Source organism: Danio rerio, chromosome 21 (genome assembly GCF_049306965.1).
Source record: "Danio rerio strain Tuebingen ecotype United States chromosome 21, GRCz12tu, whole genome shotgun sequence".
In the NCBI taxonomy this organism is placed as follows: Eukaryota; Metazoa; Chordata; class Actinopteri; order Cypriniformes; family Danionidae; genus Danio; species Danio rerio.
Genome location: NC_133196.1, coordinates 10,957,501 through 10,983,854, shown reverse-complemented (window position 1 = coordinate 10,983,854; position 26,354 = coordinate 10,957,501). Strand labels below are relative to the sequence as shown.

Sequence of the window (26,354 nt, the reverse complement as noted above, 5' to 3'; positions counted from 1 at the left end):
TCATTAGTGTTTTCCAGACTTCATCTGAGCCAACAGGAACAAAGAGATCATTTCTCATAGATGCACAATATGTGTTTTTTTTTATCGCTAACAATTTTACAAGGGGTGGATTAGTGGATAGCACTGTTGCTTCACAGCAAGAAGGTTGCTGGTTCGAGTCCCGGCTGGGTCAGTTGGCATTTCTGTGTGGAGTGTTCCTTGTGTTTGGGTGGATTTCCTCCGGATGCTCTGGTTTCCCCCACAGTCCTAGCACATGCGCTATAGGTGAATTTGGATGAACTAAGTTGGCTGTATGAGTGTATGTGTGTGAATGCGCGTATGTATTGGTGTTATTGAGTACTGGGTTATGGCTGTAAGGGCATCTGCTGCTTAAAAAAAACATATGCTGGAATAGTAGGCGGTTCATTCTGCTGTGGTGACCCCTAATAATCAGGGACAAAGCTGAAGGAAAATAAATGAATGGATTTTACATGCTATTAACAAAAATGCTAATGCTATTACTTAAATAATTAGGACCCTGCTGAAAAATCCAGCTTAAATTAGCCTAGGCTGGTTGGCTGGTTTTATCTGGTCGACCAGGCTGGTTTTAGAGGGGTTTTGGCCACTTCCAGGCTGGTTTCCAGCCATTTCCAGCCTGGTCTTAGCTAGTCAGGCTGGGAGATGACCAGCTAAAACCAACTTGACCAGCCTAGTCAAGCTGGGAGTCCAGCCAAAACCAGCTATATCCAGCTTAAACCAGGCTGGTTTTAGCTGGATTTGGCTGGTCATTTTCCAGCTTGACCAGCTAAGATCAGGCTGGAAACCAGCCTGAAAATGGCCAAAACCCCTCTAAAACCAGCCTGGTCGACCAGCTAAAACCAGCCAACCAGCCTAGGCTGGTTTAAGCTGGATTTTTCAGCAGGGGAGTCTGATTGAAAGTATTTTTCTGCAAGTTTTATAGCTACAGTATGTGTTTGAGCTAAATATAATTTATTCTGTAAACACATTTCTTCCAAGTACAGTTTGTTGCTTGTTCAAGTTACTTATTTAAAATGAGAAACAGTTCGTAAGTTTTTTTTAGGACGACTTAATTGTTTTATGTTTAATCCACTTAAATAAAAAAAAAAAAGATTAAGTTAATCTAAGCTATTTGTTTTGGGACAACATGAAGGAATTGTGTGAATCCCAGCATTTTTTACAGTGTATAAAATAAAATATCAATATTTTGAAAATTATACATTTTATTTGATTCAATAATATATTCATATATGTTTTTACACAACACATTACCAACATGCAATACCAACTCCAGAAGAGATAAGAAATCATTATTCGGTGATATAACCAAATAAAAGCATTTGGCCCTTAAGCATACAGCCACAGTCATATCACCCTGCAGCCCATGGTTACTCACTGAAGCTAAGCAGGGCTGAACCTGGTCAGTACCTGGATGGGAGACCACATAGGAAAACTAGGTTGCTGTGGGCAGTGGTATCAGTGAGCAGGGGAACAACCTGAGAACAACCTGCGGTCTGTGTGAGTTCTAAAGCCCCAAAAAGGGGACAATATACTGTCAGTTATGATGATGATGAGATGTTAAACCGAGGTCCTGACTGTCTGTGGTCATTAAAAATCCCATGCCACTCCTTGTAAAGAGTAGGGGTGTAACTCTGGTGTCCTGGCCAAATTCTGTCCACTGGCACCATTGTCATCCAAATGGATGCTGCACACTGGTGGTGGTTTGGGTGTATGGCCATACACAATAAATGTGCTATATAAATGCACACATTAAATTAGAGAGACAAGGCAATATATGCTACATTTAAATGTAAAAACTAAAAAAAAAAAAAAAAATGTACAAAAGCTGTAGTCAATAAAAGTCCTAAAAAATAAATAATAAAAAAGCTTACTTATATCAAAACGCCAAAGAGAAGAGGTAGGTTTTGACTGATTAAAAAACAAAGTACAGTAGAGGAAGCTCTAATGTGTTTCAACAGTAATGCAAAGTTTTGGAGCATAGGCTGAGAAAGCTCTGTCTCCTTTTGTTTTCAAGCGGGATTAAGGAACAATTAGCAGGAGCTGAGAGGACCTAAGATATTTTTGGGGAGAATACAAACTTAAAAGTTCAGATATATAGGCCAGGACAAGTTCTTGTAGAGTTTTAAATACATAAGTTAACATTTTAAAATCAGCTCCAGCCAGTGAAGAGATTGCCTGGATTGGAGAAATATGTACTCTCCTTTTGTCCCAGTCAAAAAAGTTGGTCAATTTTGTTTTAAAAATGCTGTAAATAGCAATAATTTTAATTGAAATTTGAATTGTAAATGTTATGAAGCCAAGATAACTAAATTAAAATCTAATCAATATTACCTACACTACAAAAAACACACATGGTTGCTTTAAATGCAAATCAAAATACCCTTATCTGTCATTTTGTCTTAAATAACTTAAAACTGACCAAAAGAGAAGCTTGTGTAACTTAAAAATGTTTATAAACATGGTTAACGTAAAGAAGTACAGTTGTCATAACTTATTAAAAAAAACTTGCTGTTCAAATTACTTATTCAAATTGATTTAAAATGCAATTCTTAAGTTTTTTTGGGGACAACTTAATTGTTTTGTGGTCAATCCACTTAATTTTGTGTAAACTAATAAATCCCAATACAAATGGATTGTGTGGAATCCAGCATTTTGTACAGTGTTGATCATATCATTTTTTAAAGTGCGAAATATAATCCATTGATTGATAGATGTTGGCTAGGATAAGTGATAACAGCACTTGAGGTGATTCTCTAGCTGCTCACTTTACAGCAAATGGCATGAGGACTGCCTGCAGCTCATATGTGTTTACAAAAATGACTGACATTAACTGCTAGAAAACACAGACCCGCAGTGCTCCTGCACTCTCAGAGCAACACAGCAGACACTTTATGACTATAACCTGCATACTATCGATTAAAACCAGTCAATTTGCCAGTAAAATTGATCTAGAGAGAAGAAAGAGGAAGATATTGTTTTAGAATGAGATCCTAAATAGCTTCCAGTTTAGTAATCTGTGGCTGCTGCTTCTTAATCACTATTTGCTTTCATTATTTCCAGTCTAGAGTCAGTTAAGTTCAAATAAGAAATAGTTTATCCTTATGATCAATATAAAAAGCTTCTTATACTGTGTATATACAGTTGAAGTGAGAATTATTAGTCCCCGTTTATTTTTTACCCAATTTCTGTTTAACTGAGGGAAGATTTTATCAACACATTTCTAAACAGGATAGTTTTAATATATCATTACTAATAACTGATTTATTTTATCTTTGCCATGATGACAGTAAATGATATTTTACCAGATATTTTAAAGACACTTCTATACAGCTTAAAGTGGCATTTAAAGGATTAACTAGGTAAACTAGCTTAATTAGGTTTATTATGGTAATCAGTGGTGGATTTAGGCATGGGCAATATGGGCGATTGAGCCCCAGTAAAAGCTTTGAGATACCATTAACCATTGACCACTACTGTGTTTAATTCTGAAATTTATTCCCGAGCTGCAAGAAAACTGGTCCGGTCCCTCGGAACAGCTGCTGTAATGCAGACCTCTAATGTGAATGCCCTATAAAGTGGATGGGAACAACGCTATAGTTGTGCTATCTCTTCTGAAGTGACATCATCATTAGCATAACATAATAAAATCTGTGGCAACTTTGAGGCATACAATTAGTATATCACAATGAAGGATTTGTTTAAACCACAGAAATTTTGAGGCTGATTTAAAAACTACAAATATTGTAATTTGCATAAGGATTTACATTTTTGCAGCAATGCTTCACTCTGTGTCTGTGTAAATTCTGAAAGTACTTTTTTTGAATGTAAAAAGCCTTGTGCTGACATAATCTGTTGGTTAATCTAGCACTTGAAGGAACACTCCACTAGTGTTAAAAAGTTGAGTTTTACCAATTTTTAATCTATTCAGCAGATCTATGGGTCTAGCTTAGCTTACCATATTTCAGGGGTTCTCAAACTAGGTGGAGGAACGGTGTCCTGCAGATTTAAGCTTCAACTTGCCTCAACACACCTGCAAGGATGTTTCTAGAAAGCCTAGTAAGAGCTTGATTAGCTAGCCCACGTGTGTCTGATTTGGTGTTGGAACTAAACTTTGCAGGACACCGGCCCTCCAGGACCGAGTTTGAGAACCCCTGGCATAGATCATTGAATCGGATTTGGTCATTAGCATCTCGCTCAGAAATGACCAAAGAGTTCTGATAAATTTTCCTATTAAAAGCTTGACCTTTCTGTGGTTACATTGTATACAATGGCTGATGGAGCCCCTGCTGAAAAACCCAGCTAAAACCAGCCTAGGCTGGTTGGGTGGTTTTAGCTGGTTGACTAGCCTGGTTTTAGAAGGGTTTTGGCCATTTCCAGGCTGGTTTCCAGACATTTCCAGCCTGATCTTAGCTGGTCAGGCTGGAAAATGAGCAGCTAAATCCAGCTAAAACCAGCTTGACCAGCCTGGTTTAAGCTGGACATAGCTTGTTTTGGCTGGACTCCCTGCCTGGCTAGGCTGGTCAAGCTGGTCTTAGCTAGTCATCTCCCAGCCTGACCAGCTAAGACCAGGCTGGAAATGGCTGGAAACCAGCCTGGAAATGGCCAAAACCCCTTTAAAACCAGCCTGGTCGACCAGCTAAAACCAGCCAACCAGCCTAGGTTGATTTAAGCTGGGTTTTTTCAGTGGGGGTATGAAAAGTTGCTATTTTCTAGACTCATATAATGAAGATTACCCATATTCCGTACACAACAATGTTCTGTACAGATTACCTTTTAACGCTAATCTCTGAATATATACTTATGGGTCGTAGGCAAGCTATATATCTGTGTAATCTTTATTTCTAACTGTTTCAACCCCAATAACAACAGAGACCTTCCTACTATATGTTTCCGAGAAATTTCAGTAAGTTTGCTACATCCATCTAATGCGCTTGAAAATATACAATGGGCAAGCATAAGGTGTGAGTGTCGCCTGGGAGGGGAGACATTTAAAGCAACAACAATATACATTTGCATTTAATTTATGCATCACACAGTATTATAGTCTTTATAAAGTGAATATTATGCTATCATAAATTGTTAAATGTTTTTTTTTGTTGAATAAATGCTTTGAGATGGGGATATTTAAATGTCAGTTGTGGGTGATGACCGCATAGCGCAACTCTCCGCCAGAGAGAGCCGGAGAGACCGGCTGCAAACGCTGTTTGGATCATCTTTGTGCAGTGATCTTGTTTATTTATTAAAGGTCAGTCAAGTTAGCGTTAATTTGCATGTATTTAATGTTTTAATATTTTTAATTGTCATGCTGTAATGAATTAAATACGATATAAAAATTATTGTGAAGCTATTTCATTACAAACTTTTATAAAACAGTTATTAAATGAATAATTAACTTCAAGTTAAACACAATAATTGTATACTCTGACATAAGTTTTAATAAGACTTCAAACAATGCCCAGTTTTGCCAGTGAATTACAGTTATGGGCCCTGTACGGAACACTATTTTAGTCGTGTGTGGAACACCGTTAATACCTATCATCTTCTGTACTCATGCGAAGGCGGCACTTTTCCCATCTTTTCTCAAAAACTAATGGTCCAAAAGACATCAATCAAAATTTGAATTGTGCAATAGGTATTCACCCAGAGAATGATCACACAAACATACTTATCTGGCTTTCAATGACGGAGAAGTGGTCGTTTGAGTGCGCTGAATAGCGAAAAGTGTACGGAACATGGTTAGACTACGTTACCTAAAACAATACTATCATTTTAGTGTAATGATTAGTGATACACAAGACTGATTCAAAACAACAGATCTCAAAATGTTGTACGAAAGTGCAGATTTAGACATGCTTGTGAGTGCTGCATAATGTTCGTAGAAAGAAAAAAAAATACTGAATATAGCACAAGACTTTTTTATCCATCGGATATTGGGTGGATTTTGAAAAGTGGATGATACCAGTAGATTTGAGGAAAAACAAGTCCAGAGAGAGAAAACAGCTGATCTATGCAGCTCAACACCTTCAGTTGAAAAGGTTGTGTTTACAGCAGCTCCAGCTATGCATGCTAAAATAAAATCACACTACATCAACACTCCAGCCAAGAAGAGCAAAAAACAGAACAGCTAGGATCTGTATGTTATTTTTAATTAACAAAATATAAAACAAAACAAGCTTTTTACAATTTGTGAAGAAATGAATAGTATAAGCATATGCTTAACATATTAGCCACATGCGGTCTTTAGCATGTTCTTATGTGGTTGCTAGGATCTTCTGGGTTGATCCTAGGGAATTGCAAAGTTGCTGGTTAATAAACCAAGTGAAAATAGTTAGCTCTTGCATATTTTTCCCTAGATATAATGCTGGTCTCATGTTTTTCAGTTAGAGTAATGCTAACCTTAGCAAACACAAAAATGCTGGTATGCTAGAGGGTGCTGGGCTGTTGCTTTTGCATTGCAAAGGCTGTATGACCTTATCCTGCTATTTGGTGTGCTATAAAGGTGTTAACTACTAATTGTCAAAATATGTATAGTCTGTTTTCTAGATATGACCCACATCCCCCTCTTTTTAGTGATGCTAATATTAGCAGACATGGCTAATATATATAGTTTTTACCATTTCTGAAAAAAAATGTGTAAAATATTAGCATATGCTAAACATACTAGCCAGATGTGGCCTTTAGCATGTTCTTATGTGGTTGCTAGGATCTTCTGGGTTGATCCTAGGGAATTGCAAAGTTGTTGGTTAATAGCCCAAGTGAAAATAGTTAGCTCTTGCATATTTTTTTCCCTAGATACAAGGCTGGTCTCATGTTTTTCAGTAATAACAGTAACGCTAAGCTTAGCAATCACAAAGATGCCAGTATGCTAGACGGTACTGGGCTGTTGCTATTGCATTGCAAATGGCGGTATGACTTTATCCTCCTAAGTGGTGTGCTAGAAAGTTGTTAATTACGAATTGTCAAAATATTTAGAGTCTGTCTCCTAGATATGATCCACATCTCCCTCTTAATGATGCTAACATCAGACATCGCAAACAAACGGTTGATGTTTCACCAGAAAAAAATATGGCTTTACAGAAATAACTAAAAGCTAAACCAATCCAATTTCCATTATTTTCAGTGCTGCTGTTCTAGCATGCATTAAATCAAGCCTACTGATTTTAACGTTCCCATAGCAACATGCAATATTTCACATGATCCTCTTAAATTAGACAACATCGATTGCTTAGATCAGCTGGGCTAAACGTATACACACTCCAGGGCTGCTCTTCAATAAATATTTGACAGCACAGAAATATTATCTATAAAGAGGAGGATGCGGCAAGGTCACGGGCTGCTGGCCTGATGAATGAGACCGAGAAGCGATGAGGAACCAGATAAGAGAATGATGAATTATCCAGAGCAAATATGACATTAACAGACAACAGGACGCAAGCAGAGAGCAGGAACCCTGTCCTCCCAAGGGTCCAAAAAGGGCAAAGCAGTCGTAATAAAACTGATGCCTGAGATTAGAAAAGAGCTAGACAGATGCACTAAAAATTGGCGTATCGTGGCTCAGGATGCAGCTCCTTGATAATACAGAGTGAGTGAGTTTAATAAAACTGGATTGGCTAAAGCCTCTCGTGGTATTGACAGACCTATTGATTCGGATAGGCTGAAGATATTTAATATAGTTGATCTTCAGGGTGGTCAATAGAGTGATTTGAGGATGGATTTCATTTGGTGTCAACAAAAAATGTTAATATCAGGATAAATAATGTATATTGGTACTTTATTATAAGGCCTCCTTGTTACATTGTAACAGCAATATTGTATTAAGTAATATTAATTAATTACATGGGTGGCAAGGTTGCTCAGTGGTTAGCACTGTTGCCTCACAGCAAGAAGGTCGCTGGTTTGAGTCCCAGCTGGACCAGTTGGTTTTTCTGTGTGAAGTTTGCATGTTTTCCCTGTGTTGGCGTGGGTTTCCTCCGGGTGCTCCGTTTTCCCCCACAGTCCAAAGACATGCGCTATAGGTGAATTAGATTAACTAAATCGGCCGCAGTATATCAGTGTGTGTGTGATTGTGAGAGTGTGTGTGTGTTTCCAAGTACTGGGTTATAGCTGGAAGTGCATCCGCTGCATAAAACATAGGTCGGAATAGTTGGTGGTTCATTACGCTGTGGTGACCTCTGATAAATAAGGGACTAAGTCGAAGGAAAATGAATGAATGAGTTAATTACATGTTCTTACTATACGGTTAGGGTTAGTGGCATATAATATTCATTCAATCATTTTCTTTTTGGCTTAGTCCCTTTATTAATCTGGGGTTGCCACAGCGGAATGAACCGATTCATGCAACCCATAACTGGAAAACAGCCATACACACTTATTCACACAAATACACTACGGCCAATTCAGTTCAATTCACCTATAGCGGATGTCTTTGGCCTTGTGGGGGAAACCGGAGCACCCGTAAGAAACCCACGCAATCACAGGAAGAACATGCAAACTCCACATTATTACATTAAAATCGAAATCAGAAAGAGTAAAGGTTTTGATTATATGCTGGACAGTACAACGGTCACACATACATACACGTAGAAAACCTGCAGCTGTATAATATATAGTGTACTTGGTATTACTAAAACAAGTAATATCTACTATATGTATGTAATACATTTTCAACTAACGGATCTGATCATGACTATATTTAGGAACAGTATGTACACTCTCCGGCCACTTTATTAGGCGCACTTGTTCTAATCAGCCAATCACATGGCAGCAACTCAATCTATTTAGGCATGTAGACATGGTCAAGACGATCTGCTGGAGTTTAAACCAAGCATCAGAAGGGGGAAGAAGGTGATTTAAGTGTCTTTGAATGTGGCATGGTTGTTGTCGCCAAACGGGCTGGTCTGAGGATTTTCTGGGATTTTCTGCTGGGATTTTCATGCACAACCATCTGTAGGGTTTACAGAGAATGGTCAGAAAAAGAGAAAATATCCAGTGAGCGGCAATTCTGTGGGCGCAAATGCCTTGTTGATGCCAGAGGAGAATGGCCAGACTGGTTCCAGCGGGCAGAAAGGCAACATTAGCTTAAATAACTACTCATTATGCAGAAGAGCATCTCTGATTGCACAACATGTCTAACCTTGAGGCGTATGAGCTACAGCAGCAGAAGACCACACCGGGTGCCACTTCTCTCAGCTAAGAACAGGAAACTGAGGCTACAACTCGCACAGGCTCACCAAAATTGGACAATAGAAGATTGGAAAAATGTTGCCTGGTCTGATGAGTCTCAATTTTTGCTGTGACATTTGAATGGTAGCTGAATTTGGCATCAACAACAAGGAAGAATGGATCTATCCAGCCTTGTATCAACGGTTCAGACTGATGATGGCAATGTATTGGTGTGGGGGATATTTTCTTGGCACACTTTGAGCCCATTAGTTCCAATTGAGCACCGTGTCAAAGCCACAGCCTACCTGAGTTTTGTTGCTGACCATGTCCATCCCTTTATGACCACAGTGTACCCATCTTCTTATGGCTACTTCCAGCAGGATAACGCGCCATGTCATAAAGCGCCAATCATCTCTGACTGATTTCTTGAGCATGATAGTTCATTGAGTTCACTGTACTCAAATGGCCTTCACAATCACCAGAACTCAATCCAATAGAGCACATGGGAGATTTGCATCATTTGTAAAACTATCATGTCAATATGGACCAAAGTCTCTGAGGAATATTTCCAATACCTTGTTGAATCTATGAGACGAAGGATAAAGGCTGAAGTTCTGAAGACAAAAACCCGGTACTAGTAAGGTGTACCTAATAAAGTGGCCAGTGAGTGCATATTGTGTATTGCTTAAGACTTCAAAATTTTCATCTATTTCTATTCACACAGAATATATTTGACTATTCCAGTGTGCAACGTTTCCATTGCTTTCATATGAATCACATTTGCTTGGACAAAATATTATACATTTCCACTGTTGAATGGTGTATACAGTATATGTCATACCACCAGAGTGTATGTGTGCATGTACTGTATGTGTAGAGTGTATGTGTATGTGATATTTTTATGCTAGTATCTGTCATTCGCACAGGTGTTGTGTATCAAAGGCTAATGTAAAGTAGTGTTTGAGCATGGTGTGAAGTATTCGGTGCACAGTGGCCATATTGGAAACAGCAGACAGGTGATTTGAGAGCTGCAATGAATCATGGCCCCTGAGACCTGGCAGATGGAAAGTGTACATCACCTCCATCTCTGTTTGCTCCGCTTTGTCTTGCTCTTAAGGCAGTTTTTACGAACGGAGAACATTGATTAATTAGTCTATTGTGGCTGGAGAGCTCAGGTCAATTAACACTGATGATCTGTCAGAGGGATCTATGCTAATGTGAATGCTTATGCTAACATGTTTATGGTTATGTTATGCTCCATCTAAAGCAGTGCCCAGAGAAAAGTGCATTTGATCAGATTGATTTCATAGTGTAAGTGCGCATGTTGGCAAATGTATTCAAACATCCACGAAAGACAATGAGTCTGCACCATGAAGCAGGATTAACAAAGATAATAATGAAAGTTTGTACCAAATGCTGATATTTTCTTACAGTAGTAGTTATATGCACTTGGGAAAATAGTACAAATATATATTTTTAACTATATATATATATATATATATATATATATATATATATATATATATATATATATATATATAGAACAGATATATAAAACAGAAATATATATATATATATATATATATATATATATATATATATATATATATATATATATATATATATATATATATATATATATATATACATATTTACATTTAGGCATTTAGCAGACGCTTTTATCCAAAGCGACTTACAAATGAGGACAAGGAAGCAATTTACACAACTATAAGAGCAACAATGAATAAGTGCTATAGGTAAGTTTCAGGTCTGTAAAATCTAAGAAGGAAAGTATTAGTAATTTTTTTTTTTTTTTTTGGGGTACAGTTAGTGTGATATCCAGAGAGGCAATTGCAGATTAGGAAGTGAAGTGGAGACTAAATAGTTGAGTTTTTAGTCGTTTCTTGAAAATAGCGAGTGACTCTGCTGTTCTGATGCAGTTAGGGATTTCATTCCACTAACTGGGCAGATTGAGCGTGAGCGTTCGCGCAAGTGATTTCTTCCCTCTTAGGAATGGAACCACGAGGCGACGTTCATTCACAGAACGCAAGTTTCTGGAGTGCACATAGATCTGCAGAAGTGAGCCCAGATAAGGCCAGAAGTCGCTTTGTAGGCAAACATCAGAGCTTTGAATTTGATGCGAGCAGCAACTGGCAGCCAGTGCAAACGGACTTGGAGCGGAGTGACATGTGCTCGTTTAGGTTCATTGAAGACCACTCGTGCTGCTGCATTCTGGAGCAGCTGAAGAGGCTTGATAGAGTTAGCTTCCAATATACATATATTTCTGTTCTATATATATATGTATGTATATGTATATTGGATATTTATATATATATATATATATATATATATATATATATATATATATATATATATATATATATATATATATATATATATATATATATATATATATTTATTTATGTATTTATTTATATATATGTGTGTGTGTGTGTGTGTGTGTGTGTGTGTGTGTGTGTGTGTGTATATATATATATATATATATATATATATATATATATCAGTTACTGTTCTGTTGAAATTATGAAATAGGCAGAAAATAGGGGATATTGCTCTTATAGGGACAGGAGGAGAACAAGAGAGCAGATGGAGGAGAGATTTTTTTGGCAGGGAGAATGGCAGGGATTATTTAATGACCTTTAATTACAGAGACTCCCATTTTTATAATATCTAATTCCAAGATTCAAATGTTCAGTTCACTTTAAAAGGGCAGTTATTAACACACAATCTTTTAAATAATATCAGTAGAAAAAAAAAATAACCCATTTTTGGTACATATATTTTTTATCAATAGAACCAGATTTGACATTTATTAAAATGAAATTCAATTCAATTCAATTCAGCTTTATTTGTATAGCGCTGAAAATGAAAGTGGTGTGTTTCATGCCGTTTTGTAAATAATACATACTTAAAGTTTTATTTTAAAGACAAACATTTAATTTAAATAAAAAAATATATATATATTAAATACAGTTTACAAATAGGCAATAAAAAAATTGAATGATTATATAGTTAGGTATTTAATTTTATTGGCTTACTTATTTATGTCAAATGGGAGGGCAGAAAATACAATGTTGGCAGATTTAATAAAAATATGAACAACTGGTCTGACCTGTCTCTAATAATTCATCCAAAAAATAAGGGAACAGGAAATGATTTCAGCCTCATGAGGTGAGGAGGTCACTGCTGACTCTCACATCTGCGTTTTCCTCACCTCAGTACCAGAGGAAAATCTCCAGACTTATTATCTCAGGAAATTCATGACAAGCAGACCCAGAGAGATGCGCAAAATCCCCACGGGGGTATGAAAAATGCACACAATCTCATTGCAGACTTACAGAGCTTCAGAAGCCAGTTTAACCCTTGACATGACAATGAGAGAGTGCACAACTGTGAAAACACAATCCAGAGCACTTTAAAGAGGTCATGAACCGACTAATCCAAATTTCCTTCATCTTTTGACACATAAGAGGTCATTACGCTATAAAAACATCCTGAAAGTTTAAGAACACAAAATATGCTTGTTTGTCTAAAAACAGCTTGTATTAAAACTAATCGGCCAAAACGACACAATGTGGAATTGTGCCACTGTATTATGTAATAGAGTGGCTTAACTTCGCCTACACCCAACAAGATCAGTAACCAGTTCTACATCACTGTCTGTTTAGCTTCACTCACTGCTTCTAAACCACTCTGTTTAGCTCCACCCACTACTTGTATATATCACTGTTTAGCTCCACCCACTTCTTCCATACTACTGTTTGTTTAGCTCTGCCCACAGATTTTACATCACTCTGTTTCGCTCCACCCACTGCTTCTGCATCCCTGACTTTTTAGCTCCACATACTGCTTCTACATCACTGTCTGTTTAGCTCCACCCACTGCTTCTACATTACTGTCTGTTTAGCTCTGCCCTCTGATTTTAAATCAGTCTGTTTTGCTCCACCCCAATGACTGTAAAAAATATGGACGACGCGACAGCCCTTTTTCCCATTGAACGCCTTGAGGGCAAAACGCCTGCTTGACGGGCACAAACTGTCGCAAAAGACTGCTAAAATTGGAGCCTTGACATGCGCAGAAGGACTGTCTGATGGAGCCAGAGGAGGAGCCGCGAAAATGAGCGGAGTCGAGCTTCCAACCAAACGCTTTATGTAAAATCAACCACGCCCCCCGAACTTCTCAGCATGCGTTTGCTTTCATATCAACACAAATGAATGTAATAACGTTAACAAATATGAGGGTTTTATATATTCAATCGCGCCATCTCCGGACCGCAGCGCATAACCTACTCGCGGCGTCGCGGGCTGATTCCGGCTCGCATGCGGCAGCGCCGGCTCGCTCGGCCGCCGCATCTGGCTCGATTGACTCGGGCTGGAATCGGGTAGTGAGTCCAGGCATCCGGAGTAGGTCCAGCAGAGGTAGTCAGTCTGAGCTCTAAGGGATAAGTCTCCGGCAGGCGAGAATCTAGCCGGAACTGTGTTTTGCTATCTGGGTGGTTAGGCGTGTATCAGCAAACTAATAAAGCCCGAAAAAAGCTCTGACCTTAGCGAATAAACAGTGTTCCACCAGGATCATGTATGTCAGAAACTATAGTTTACTGCTGAACTCATTTTTTCATGGTAAAATAACACAGAAATCGAATAATAACACTTCAGTCTCCTGCCGAAGCTCAGACGGTCTGCTTTGAGAAACTGTCAATCACAGCTGTCAATCACGATGACACGCCCAGCATTAAATTACTGCTAAAAACAAACTGTTTACAAAAATGAAGATCTGCACCTATTTCAGCACAATAATCAGTGCCTTAATCGACCAGAACCATCTTTCGGGACATTTTATTGCAAGTGTAATAATTTTTTTATTTGGGCTCAAGTATCCTTCATTAACACTGAGGAGGTGGGCTTTATGACTTGTACTGCAGCCAGCCCCCAGGGGGCGATCTAACGGCCGAGACCTTCACTCAAACGCAGGCTTGCGGCACACTTGCTCCACCCACTGCTTATACAGCAGTCTGTTTAGCTCCGCCCACTGCTTCCACATCAATCTCTCTTTAGCTTTGTTCTCTGCTTCTACGTGACTGTCTGTTTAGCTCCGCCCACTGCTTTTACATCACTGCCTCTTTAGCTCCGCCCACATATTCACACATGCAGCGTCTAGTTTTGGAAACACATATCTTCATGTTGCTTTCCTTCTGATTCCAGCATTAAAAGAGTGGATTCATTTAATTTCAAATACAGTTCCAGACGTGGTCAGTACTTTCAGAAAGCCTGAAACTAAAAGACAATGCCGTAGAGACAATATTGGATGCAATGTGGCATCACATAAGTGAGTAACTGTGTTTATTACATACCTGCCGTTACAGATTGTTTGACGTGTACTCAGTTTTTATGCAGTTTTAACCTAAATCACAGCAGTGTCCACCTATGAAGGATATAATCTGTCAAATATACATGCAAGTCTACATCTGTGACACAAAGCTGCCATTTTAAACTTTCAAAAATGTTTTAATGTATGAAACCAACGAAATCAGTGGACATTTACTTCAGAGTAGACAATTCCTCATGTCTAGTCAAACAATGTTCTTCAGAAACTAACCTATTACTTAAAAATGATGACATTTGTGCTGTAAAAAGCTTCATAACATTATAAGTGAACCTCAAAATATGCATTTCATCTCCTCTTCAACATCAAAACAAATGAACCGCAGGATGCTTGCTGTTCTCCGTCATGTGTGTCTGTTTTGCAGTGATTTCGAGAGGCTGTTAGTGGCTGATTTAGAAGCAGGTAGTAAAACATTTTCTGCACACTGTGAGCCAATCTGGGCCCTGTCGGCGGGCTGGGGGCCGATTTCACTGACAGCGCTGGCAGGTATCGTCTATGTGGGTGACAAATAATGCACAACAACAACATCAGTTGGAAAACGCTGGACAGATGAGTCGCTGCTGCCTGAGCTGTTTGTGTTTCTGCTCATTAGCATAATAATATAGTGCAGTCATGCTGACACACACATATACAATGAATTTCTGTCTTCAATAGAAATTGTAGTATATTTTGTTCTATTTTATTTGAATGCAACAACTAAAAGAGACACCATAAAGACATAAAAACTGAATAGTGACACTGGAGGCCGCTATGTTAACTAAAGTCACAATGAAATGAAGGTTAGGATTGACCTTTTTTCCACTATCGTGATGTACTGCACATTCACTTGAAACAGTCCTAAAATGAGAAAAAATGTAAGAGGGTGCATGTTTTCATTTGGGCTATGCTGGCAAATAAAGGAATATTGACTAATGGATAAATTCAGAGCAGAAATGAGAAGAATTCAGTCACAAAATGTCATTTTGAGGGGGAAGGGAAGGTTATGGTGTTTAAGTAAAGATTATGATGGCAAATTAATTTTTACAAAATAATGAAATAAACAGATACATTGTTTATGACAAGTACTACTATATACATACAAAAAAATAAGAGTAAATTTTGATTCCATGGTGACTTTAATGCTCATGCTCAATGTCTCAATCAAAACAAAGATAATTTTTGTTGTTTGCTTTGTGATAAAAAAATTGAAAATGCCTTTGCAGTAATATAACAATAGCAATCCAGATATCGTCCAAAATATCAAATATTTTTAAATTAAAAAAAATATATATATTATATATCTTTGCTCTCAAGAACAAAATAAACATAACAGAGATGAGAAAACAGCAGTTAAGAAAGCATCTGATAATAGTTATATGAATATATTTTGACTTTTTTCACATTTTTATTGTTATCGTTATAGTTATTATCCTTAAAGTGAACAGGCCTATAATGGAGATGTTCGGGTGGGAAAACACATTTAAACTATGTTAGCTGTGTCGCTATTTCTTTAATAAGAGATCAATTTATGCTCATAGTTCAGAAGACAAAATTCAATAGACATACACTGAAGGATGGACTCAAAATATATTCATAAATTAACAACCCACAAACCACAAAGCTTATAACATAATTTAATAACACAATAATTACACAAAATATGGATATTTGATCAAATGCGTAAACATTAAAGAACTTAATTGAGAGTTAAAAATGTTGTTCGTCCTTCTGGCAAACAGCTAAAATAAAATAGGTTCAAGATGAACAAATACAATTTTAAATGAATTGTAAAAATAAAATAAAATTCAAATATAAATCTGATTAAAAATATCAATAAATACTTTTATAGTATATATTTGAAACAAAAACGAGACCCTGACTACCGTCTAGACCTGCAAATGTAGCTTGAATACAAGTCTGTTTACTGTACCTACTTAAACTAGATATACTGTGTAAGCAGCATTAAATATGTGTATTGAAGGTGAAAAGAGCAAATCTAGAACTGAACAACCTGTTGAAGGAGAAAAACCTTCTTAGAAGGAGAAAAACGTTAGTTTACTTTGTAGTAAAAAAAAAAAAAAAAACTCAGTCAACATTTTCCACAAGTAGCACTTCAAATCAAGATCTTCTAGAAGAGACCGAAGCTTGAGAATCAAAGCAAAAGAGTGTGGAATCAGAGACAGATGGGGTAAAAATGTGTTGTAGTTTCCCAGTGCATTGCTGTAAGCCAGAAAAATAAATAAACTGTGATTTCAATCACATTTGGTAACATAAAAACTTCAGTAATGTGAGATATTTAGGTAAAAAGTATAATATTTAGGACAGGATTAAATAAGGTTATCTATTTTTTTGCATAATATATTTTTTTTCCAGTTTACTGCCTCAGTTACATTCGTAGAAATGTAAGATCAGAGGTGGAGAAACTTAAATTAAATTCTGATGAAATGCTTTTCTTTTGATGCACTGTGCACAATAAGCCTGGTGGCATATATTTATAAAGTACTCTTACATCATGTGTAAAGGACCATTTTGAACATTAAAAATGGGTTTTTAAAAACCTGTTTTATCTGATTCTCACTTTCACTTGTTCAGAGGTAAAAGTCAAGCAGGGAGCGAGTCAAACCTGTCGACTGTCGAGTGCTGACAGATTCATTTAAAACCTCAGCTTTTCTGAACTAATGGGACGTGTTTTCATCCCATTTCTGGATTATTCAGCAGTTCTGCAGTCTCACTTTAGTTTCCACACACACACATACACAAGCATATGTTTCTCCCACATTAAGTTTTCTTTAAAACATGCTGACAAAGTTAAAAACAGACATTGCTGGCTACTAAAGAAGAAGAAAAAAGATCTCTGTAATATGTCAATTGACTCCAATGTGATTATATTATCAAAAAAAAGCTTTTGGATAAGTATAATGTTTCTAATACTTTTAATGTATATAATAAAAAAATATATTCTTACAGAAACAGTAATTTCAAAAAAAGTGCTTTCAAATTGTTATAAAGAAATCATTTTAATAATCTTTACAAACATAAAATCATAAAAATTAACATTCATTCATTCCTTCGGCTTAGTCCCTTTATTTAACAGGGGTCACCAGAGCAGAATGAACCGCCAATTAATCCAGCATATGTTTTACACAAAGGATGCCCTTCCAGCTGCAACCCAGTACTGGGACATACCGATACAGTCTCGCACACCACGGCCAGTTTAGTTTATTCAGTTCACCTATAGCGCATTTATATCACATTTTACCTCATTTTTATTATTTGTTTGTATTTTTATTTTACTTGTTTCTTTTATTCTTGTTTATGTAAAGCACTTTGAATTGCCACTGTGTATGAATGTGCTATATAAATAACCTTGCCTTGTCTTGCCTTGCATGTGTTTGGACTATGTGGGAAACCGGAGCACACGGAAGAAACCAACACAGTCTCACAGCAATTCGTAACTTTTTGATTTAGTGGCTAATTCGTATGAATTAATACAATAATAATTAAAAATAATAATTCCTTACATTTATATAGCGCTTTTCTGGGCACTCAAATCGCTTTACACAATGGGGGGATCTCCTCATCCACCACCAGTGTGCAGCATCCACCTGGATGACGCGACGGCAGCCATTTTGCGCCAGACCGCACACCACACACCAGCTGATTGGTGGAGAGGAGACAGCGATGAAGCCAATTGGAATATGGGGATGGTTAGGAGGCCATGATGAACAAAGGCCAGTGGGCAGATTTGGCCAGGATGCCGGGGTTAAACCCCTACTCTTTTCGAAGGACATCCTGGGATTTTTAACGACCACAGAGAGTCGGGACCTCGGTTTAACGTCTCACCCGAAAAACGGCGCTCACTGAGCAGTATAGCGTCCCCGTCACTATACTGGGGCATTAGGACCCACACAGACCGCAGGTTGGGCGCCCCCTGCTGGCCTCACTAACACCACTTCCGGCAGCAACCTAGCTTTCCCATGTGGTCCTGCGACCTTCTTGTTGTGAGGTGACAGTGCTAACCACTGAGCCACCGTGCCGCAAAAATAACAGTGAATTCTTATTTTCCATTAATTAAAATGTTTTTTTTTCTTGGTGTGTTTTTCTGCTGACAACTTGATTAGTTCAGGTCTGTCAGGAATAAATAAACTAATTTAAATGATTCATTTAAAAGCAGATTCACTCAGAAATTAAAATAAAAAACTACAGTTTTCCACTGAAATGTATAAATATACCACTCATATTTGTGTGGAACAGAGAAAAGTAGACAACATTATGTCTAAAATGTTACTCGCTCTGCATTAAATTATTGTATGATGAACTGTTGTACAATATCAACATCACTAATACCCATACCTGTCAACATTGGGATGTGAAAATAGGAGATATGCCCAATAAGGGGTACAGAATACGTTTGGGAAACAGTGTCTATTTATTACTATGGAGCGCACAAGCTGACAGTCACGCACCGCTAAATGACTATCTTGAGGATTTCATAGGAGTGGCGACAGCACCTGTAATGAAAAGGAAAGGGAATCCCACGGTTTTTATATTTATTTCCAAGTGTTTTCATGCCTAAATAAATAGAAAGCACAAAATAGACTAACAATTAAGAGCAAGAGGCGGCCCCTGGTGGTTGGGCGGTATGGGTTGCATAAAGTGAGAATCAGCTATGTGATGCTTATTGCCACCCTTCAGAGAACTACGGGAGAAATATAGAAAAATACCTTTATGGGATGATAATGGGATAAAACTGTAAAATACGGGAAAATTCTGGGAAATATGGAAGGGTTGACAGGTATGCTAATATCTGTGATTGCACTCAAATACTAATATTCTGCTATGCTTTTGCAAAGAATTCTGCAAACACTATGCTTTTGCTTATGTGTTATTATTACGAAACTATATCATATTTTATAAATAACAAACAAAATTAATCACATTTTTTCTGACTTAAATTGAACGTAAAGGCCACACTGTGGCTCAGTTGCCCAGTTGGCATATTTGTGTGGAGTTTGCTTGTTCTCCATGTGTTGGCGTGGGTTTCCTCTGGGTGCTCCAGTTTTCCCCACAGTCTAAAGACATGTGTTATAGGTGAATCGAAATAACTAAGTTGTCCGTAGTGTTTGTGTGTGAATGAGACTGTATGGATGTTTTCCAGTACTGGGTTGCAGCTGGAAGGGCATCCTCGGTATAAAACATATGTTAGCGGTCCACTGATGAATAAAGGGACTAAGCCGAAGGAAAATGAATGAATGAATGAATAAATGAAAATGTGTTACTTTACACCACTGCTCATAAACCACCTTAATCGAGTACAACTATAGGTCTAACCTATTTCATTATACAATTTTGTGTCCTTGTAAACCACATAAACAAGTACACACAAACACTGACAAACTGAAAAAAACTAAGGCAATTTAATACCAGGGAGACAAAATGGAAAAGAGAGAGAGTTGCATTCTGGCATCTTTGCAGCCCTTTTGCACTGATTTACTGCTCTAGTCAATTATGTGCCTGGACTCCAGCAATGCATTTGTGCAGCCAACTGCAAAATATTCAAGTGCTCTGTAATTAGTGAGTGATGTCTGCCATTGATTTAACAGTAAACAAAGCACGTTATGCTTTTCCCAGAGAGAGCTCAGACGCCCGCAAAGGTTTGAGAGATTTGAGGCATCTGCCATTTTTTTGGTGTCAGCTGAGAGGATTCTCTGAGTTAATAGGCTTTGTTGATCTTGAAAGTCAATAGGCTGGGTTCCACAGAATTCCTTCATGTTGTCCCAACATTAATCGATTAGGTTGACTTATTTGTTTTACAAACAATTAATTGTCCCCCCAAAAAATCAAGAATTGTGTTGATTCAACTCATCTTGAATGACTAGTTTCAACAAGTGGCAAAAACTATATTTTGAGTGAGGGTTGGGTTTAGGGGTAGCTGCTCAGCTTTTTTTTGCTGTAACTGAAGTTCTGTGTGCTGTAGTTGTGCCTACTCATTTATTACAGTTTACTCAACTCTTGTTTAATTTTGAGCAAACTAATGACAGTGAAGGGGCTGGAAATTTTACTTGAACCAGCCATTTAGGTCAACTTAAAAAATAATTATTTGGCACAAATTCAACAGCTTGAATTTAATTGCTTAAGTTGCTTTAAAATATTTAAGTTAACTCCTAATCCAGATTTGCCACCCTCACTTGGGAAATCTTTGTTTATAAAGTGGAAGTAACACAGTATATGTCCGTTTCGAGATCTGTTTATCAATTGTACCCTTAAATCCTAAAGCAAGAGTTCAAGATACCAAGACATGAGTTTTATAAATATCTGAAAATTCGCCATTTGATAATTTGTCATGAAAAGAGAGGTCAACTATCCCTAAAGCTAATTTTGGTGAATTCTGAACCTTTAAAAGTGTGTGGCAAAAACGTGTGGCAAAGAGATTTGGAATATAATTTTAATGATGATCAGTGGGAGACTTTATGACAGAATACTCTCATTCCCCTTTCCAATAACAGAATAGTAGAGCAAAATTATAAATTTATGCATAGGATGTATCTGAATCCACTTCGATTCAGTAAATTGCACCCCAATGCATCATCCAGGTGTCACAGATGTAAAACCTATTCTGGATCAATCATGCATGTTTTTTGAGAATGCAAAAAGCTCAAATTTTTCTAAAAAAGCACTCCAGGACTTTACAGCCAAAGCTTTGCAAATTCCATTGGACAACACACCAACACTACACCTGTTTGGTACAGAACTGAAGACACTTGATCCTGCTTCAATAAAGAGACTCTGCATCATTTCCTATCTAGCAAAAAAATGTATTTTGCTCAACTGGAACCAACAAAAGCCTCCAACATTAGAACTGTTTATACAACCCTTGAATGAAACTATGCCCTTGGAACAATATACATACTACTTAAGAAACAAAGGAGATGTCTTTCAAAAAATATAGATGCCTCTAATGATTCTCTGAACACTCCTGATGTATTTTCATAATATGTGTAACTTTACTCAATCACAGCATTCATTTATTTGTGTATTACAATTTTTGTATTCTGTTTGTATGTTTTTTTTCATGACTTTTGCTGCTAGACTTGTCGGCTGATATTCTTGTCTTTGTCCTTTTGTGTTTATGTTTGTTTGTTCATTAAAACCAATAAACAAAGAATAAAAAAATAAAAAGTGAACTCAACTTTTTATTTTTTTTACAGAGTGAGTGCCTTAAACTTTTGTGTTTTCTTAACTTTCTATTGTTTGCTGTTACTTAAGCCATCAGGTTTTGTAAACAAAGTTTTAAATTATTAAGACTCCATATTTTTGGTCAACTGAACATACAATCAGAAGTTTAACAAAAAAAATTGTTCAACTTAATATATTATGTGGATTAAACATGCACACAAGTTTGTAAAACCAACTGACCCTTAAGTTGAGTAAACTCAAAAATGTCCTGAAGCTTTTTGCCTATAAAGTGTCCTCATAAACCATACATATATAAGTGTGTGTGTGTGTGTGCGTGTGTGCGTGTGTGTGTGTGTGTGTGTGTGTGTGTGTGTGTGTGTGTGTGTGTGTGTGTGTGTGTGCGTGTGCGTGTGTGTGTGTGTGATGTCAGATTAATCTCAGTTCAGCATTAACTCCGCACTGTCCCTGATGGTATTAATATGAATAATTAAGATCTCCCCTCACTCACAGTCTGTTCATTATTCAACTCAATATTCCTGCTTTTCCATTTTCTTTCTGAAGCATTTGTAGACAGAAGCTAAGTGGGAGACATTTATGATTTGCTTTGTTTAATATTCCCGAGCCCTTCTCTCTGTTTTAAAGGAACAGTTCGCCTCCAAAAAATAGTTTTATCATAATTTATTCTCCCTCATGTGGTTTTAAACCTTTTTGGGTTTGATTCTTCTGTCGAACACAAATAAGGTATTTTGAAGAATGCTGGTTGCTGGCACCCATTGACTCCCATAGTATTTTACTATGAAATGACTTTAAATTACTATGGTAGTCAATCAATTCCAGCTACCAGGATTTTTCAAAATATCCTCTTTTATGTTCAACAGAAAAAAGAAACTCAAATCAGTTTTGAACAAGTGAAGGGTGAGTAAATGATGACAGAATTACGTTTTTGGGGGTGAACTATCCCTTTAAATAAGTCAGATAACTAATAAAATAATTTTTAAAAAATCATGTCTATGATATTGTTTTAAGTTTTGTTATGACTTCTGGCTGTTGCGCTCATTTTCGATATCAGGAACACATCAGGGCTCTGTCACGAGTCCTCTGTGTTTGCAGTCTTGAGTGTTGGATCTGAACTTTGGCGGTCGATGATGGCGAGAACACAATGACCAAAGAACGCTTAAGAATGCATATTGAGAAATAGCCATAGCCCATTTCACACAGTAATACTGGTAAAATCCTGAAAATTTCTAGAACGACTTTACCGGTAAATGCATTACAGCATTGTTCACACAGGCAAGAACGTTCTGGAATTTTCCCAGAAAGGACCATTCACACATCCATTCCAAAATACAGGTAAATTCTGACATCATTAACCATAAATGAGCTCTAAACGGCTGCGCTTGTATTTGTAAACATATAGGGGGTCGGGCTTTTGTTGATGGTTTCACTTTGTCATTCATGCAGCTGCTTTGTCCCACAGACATCCAAAGGCAGAAGTGTAAACTTCAGCTAAATATTAACATATTTGATTTTATTACAAATTCTTTGGATGGATAAGTTCAGTGAACAACTTCGATGAAATCATGGAGAAACATTTTGCATGTCGAGATGTAATGTACATAATGACTGCATCCAATACTGCCTACTACGCAGTAGGTACTGCATTTAAATTTAAACATACTACCCTGCTGTTAGAAAAGTATGTTCTATTTTTTGGTGTTTTTAGACTGTGGGAGGAAACCGGAGGAGCCAGGGAAAACCCACGCAAAAATGGGGAGAACATGCAAACTCTGCGCAGGGAGTGCCGATTGGCTCAATTAGAACTTGAACCTTTTACCCTTTTGTTGCAGTAGCGCTAGCCACTGAGCCGCCGTCTCGCCCAATCACAGAATGAGGAGGAGGAAAGAGGGAAGGGAGGAGGGTGAGTTCCAAAATCGAAGATAGGGAATGAAGTTTAGGCAGAATGTTTATAGTAGTTTTAGAATGATCTGATAGGCTAGCTGAAGATTAGCGATAAGGATCAGCTGTAGTCGATCATATCACATGATCCTCTCGAAATTACTTTGTAAAACTTAAATTATGAAAATTATATCTTTACATCACTTTTCTACATCGATGGACAAGTGCACAGGCATTGCTGACAAAGAGTATTTGTTTGTGTGCATGGAAATGTATTATCCTCCCTCTTAAATTTGTTCCAATCCGTGTCCTGAAACACACCCCAAGGGAGCGATTCATTTGCGAATGAATCCCTGTTATGAACGACTCGTTCACTTAGCCGACAATATTACAAGTTTCTAGCAAAGCAAAATATCTTATCATATTTTATTTAAATTGTTTGGTGATTTTATTCAACAAAACTAGCATAAGCCTAGAATTTAATGCGAGTTAGTGCTACTTTGCAGTTAGAGACTGCAGTACCATCAATAGGCCTAATTGTTTAGCACAAACGTTTGTATCATACAAAATCATTTAAAAAAATCTTACCTATGAAATGTTTTGCCTTTGTGCTTTGTTTTCTTTGTTTACCCGTAAATACACCCAAACACAGCGCTAAAGTCCAGGATCTTCACACTGGCTTTAGTCTTGACTAGTGCTGTTGAATGACATTTGTCCTGGGAGCACTGTACAATGTGGCAGCACTATTGATGCAAGCTCAGGGTCCGAATGTGATATCTAGTGTATATATCTGTGATCCCTAACCCCAACATCAGAACCATTCAAATACAATGTTGGTAGGATAAAATTTCAGGACACCTGCAAATTTTTCGGTATTGTTACAACTTCTCTTTCTGGAAAATTTCTGGAACGAATTAACCGGTATTTTTACAAAAGGCCTGTTCACACATACAGACTTTTACGGAAAATTGCCGGTAACTTTCCCGGAAGGTTTGTTTGTGTGTAAGGCTATTGTCATCTGTACACAAAACATTTTAAATGCTAATTCAAAAAGTGTCAACAATATAAAACACCCAATATAAACCAAGAAAAGGACCTTGATGGTTGATTTTCTAAAGCTTCTGACTACCATTGTTTTTCTCCCTGTCAATTAGAAACGCCATCTGACTGCAGCTCTGGCTGTAAATACTCCAGCTGGAAAACATCAATATTGCATAGCTGTTTCCAAATATGGATCCCAGTCCAAGCCAACCAGCAACAATGACTGATGAAAGTGAGGTAAAATCAGAGTACGTCCCCATTCCAACACTCCCATTAGACAAACAGAAGTAATCTGCAGGCTCGATATGGATTAGGACTAGGATTTCGAGTTGGGAATCCAATGCGTCGTCTTTGTATGTGTGTATGTGGTTGATCATTGGACCGCCTGCTGTGATCAGATTATAATAATGGATTTAATGAAGCAAATTTCTCTAAAAGAAGCTGCGTTATGCAACATCAGTTCATTTTGGCGGCTCTAATGCAGATTGATAAGGGAAATTTTAATGTGATCTATATCAAGTTTAAATGCGTAAGCTATTCTGACCTGCAATATCTAACTAAGCCTTTAACATTAATGTCCTGTGGATGGAAATAAACAGAGGGGGTGGATCTCATAATCCTCTGGAGCTACTTTATCTGGGAAGAGGAAATAAATCAATATATTCATCATATATTTAAATAAGTGAATGAGACAAAAAGACAAAAGAGCTTTCAATGTTATTGAGAACGTCCGTTGTTAGTAGATGGCCAAATTAATCTTTATGCTACAGAAAAATAAGCTCAGATATAGGTCGGAAATGTGAAAATCTAATTTAAATTCCATCAGGACAATGTAATGGAAGTTAAAATAATGTAATGGAAAGCACAATTGCTGTTATGTACTTTTCTGATATAATGTGTTAGGGTTTAGAGCACAGTCCTTTAAAGATAAAGCGACTGAAGCCCAGGCACACATAGACAGCCAGTGACTCTATTATTCATAAAGTACTTGGAAAGACAAAGCAGCTTTTGAGTTTAAGTGCTTGATTCTTTCATTACCCAACAGCCACTCCAGCTTCAAGTTTTATTTTGTTTTGTTTTTTACCTCTGAATTGCTGACTACTGGCCTTATACAAAAGTAAAAAATAGCATGTAATGTAATGTGTATTTATATAGCGCATTCGTTGTATATATAGCGCATACACCCAAAGCGTTTCACAATCAGGGGGTGGGGTGCTGCAAGTGGATGCTGATCCACTTGGATGATGCGACAGCAGCCACAGGACAATGGCACCTGTGCCCTCACCACACACCAGCTATTAGAGAAGTGAAGAGACAGTGATAGAGACAATTCAGTGAATGGGTATGATTGGGAGGCCATGATCGTAAAGGCGGATTGAGAGATTTTGGCCTGGACACCGGGGTTACACCCCTTCTCTTTACGAGAAGTGCTATAGGATTTTTAATGACCACAGAGAGTCAGGACCTCGGTTTAGCATCTCATCCGAAAGACGGCGCCCACTGACAGTATAGTGTCTCCTTCACTTTTACTGGGGCATTAGGACTCACACAGACCGCAGGTTGAACAGGTTGAGGTTAGGGGTCTGAAATACGGGAGACTCCCGGGAAAAACAGGAGTGTTGGCAGGTATAATCACACATACACTCTGTACTCTGACTACTTCAAAATTGTTGATAAGC

The 26,354-nt window shown here is 37.5% G+C and overlaps 1 protein-coding gene across 53 annotated transcripts in view; it reads right to left on the bottom strand.

Annotated features, from left to right (window-relative positions):
* The window catches only part of mapk10 (mitogen-activated protein kinase 10), a 141,472-nt gene that overhangs the window by 94,783 nt on the left and 20,335 nt on the right, over positions 1–26,354 (bottom strand). The gene's annotated exons all lie outside the window — the stretch shown is intronic.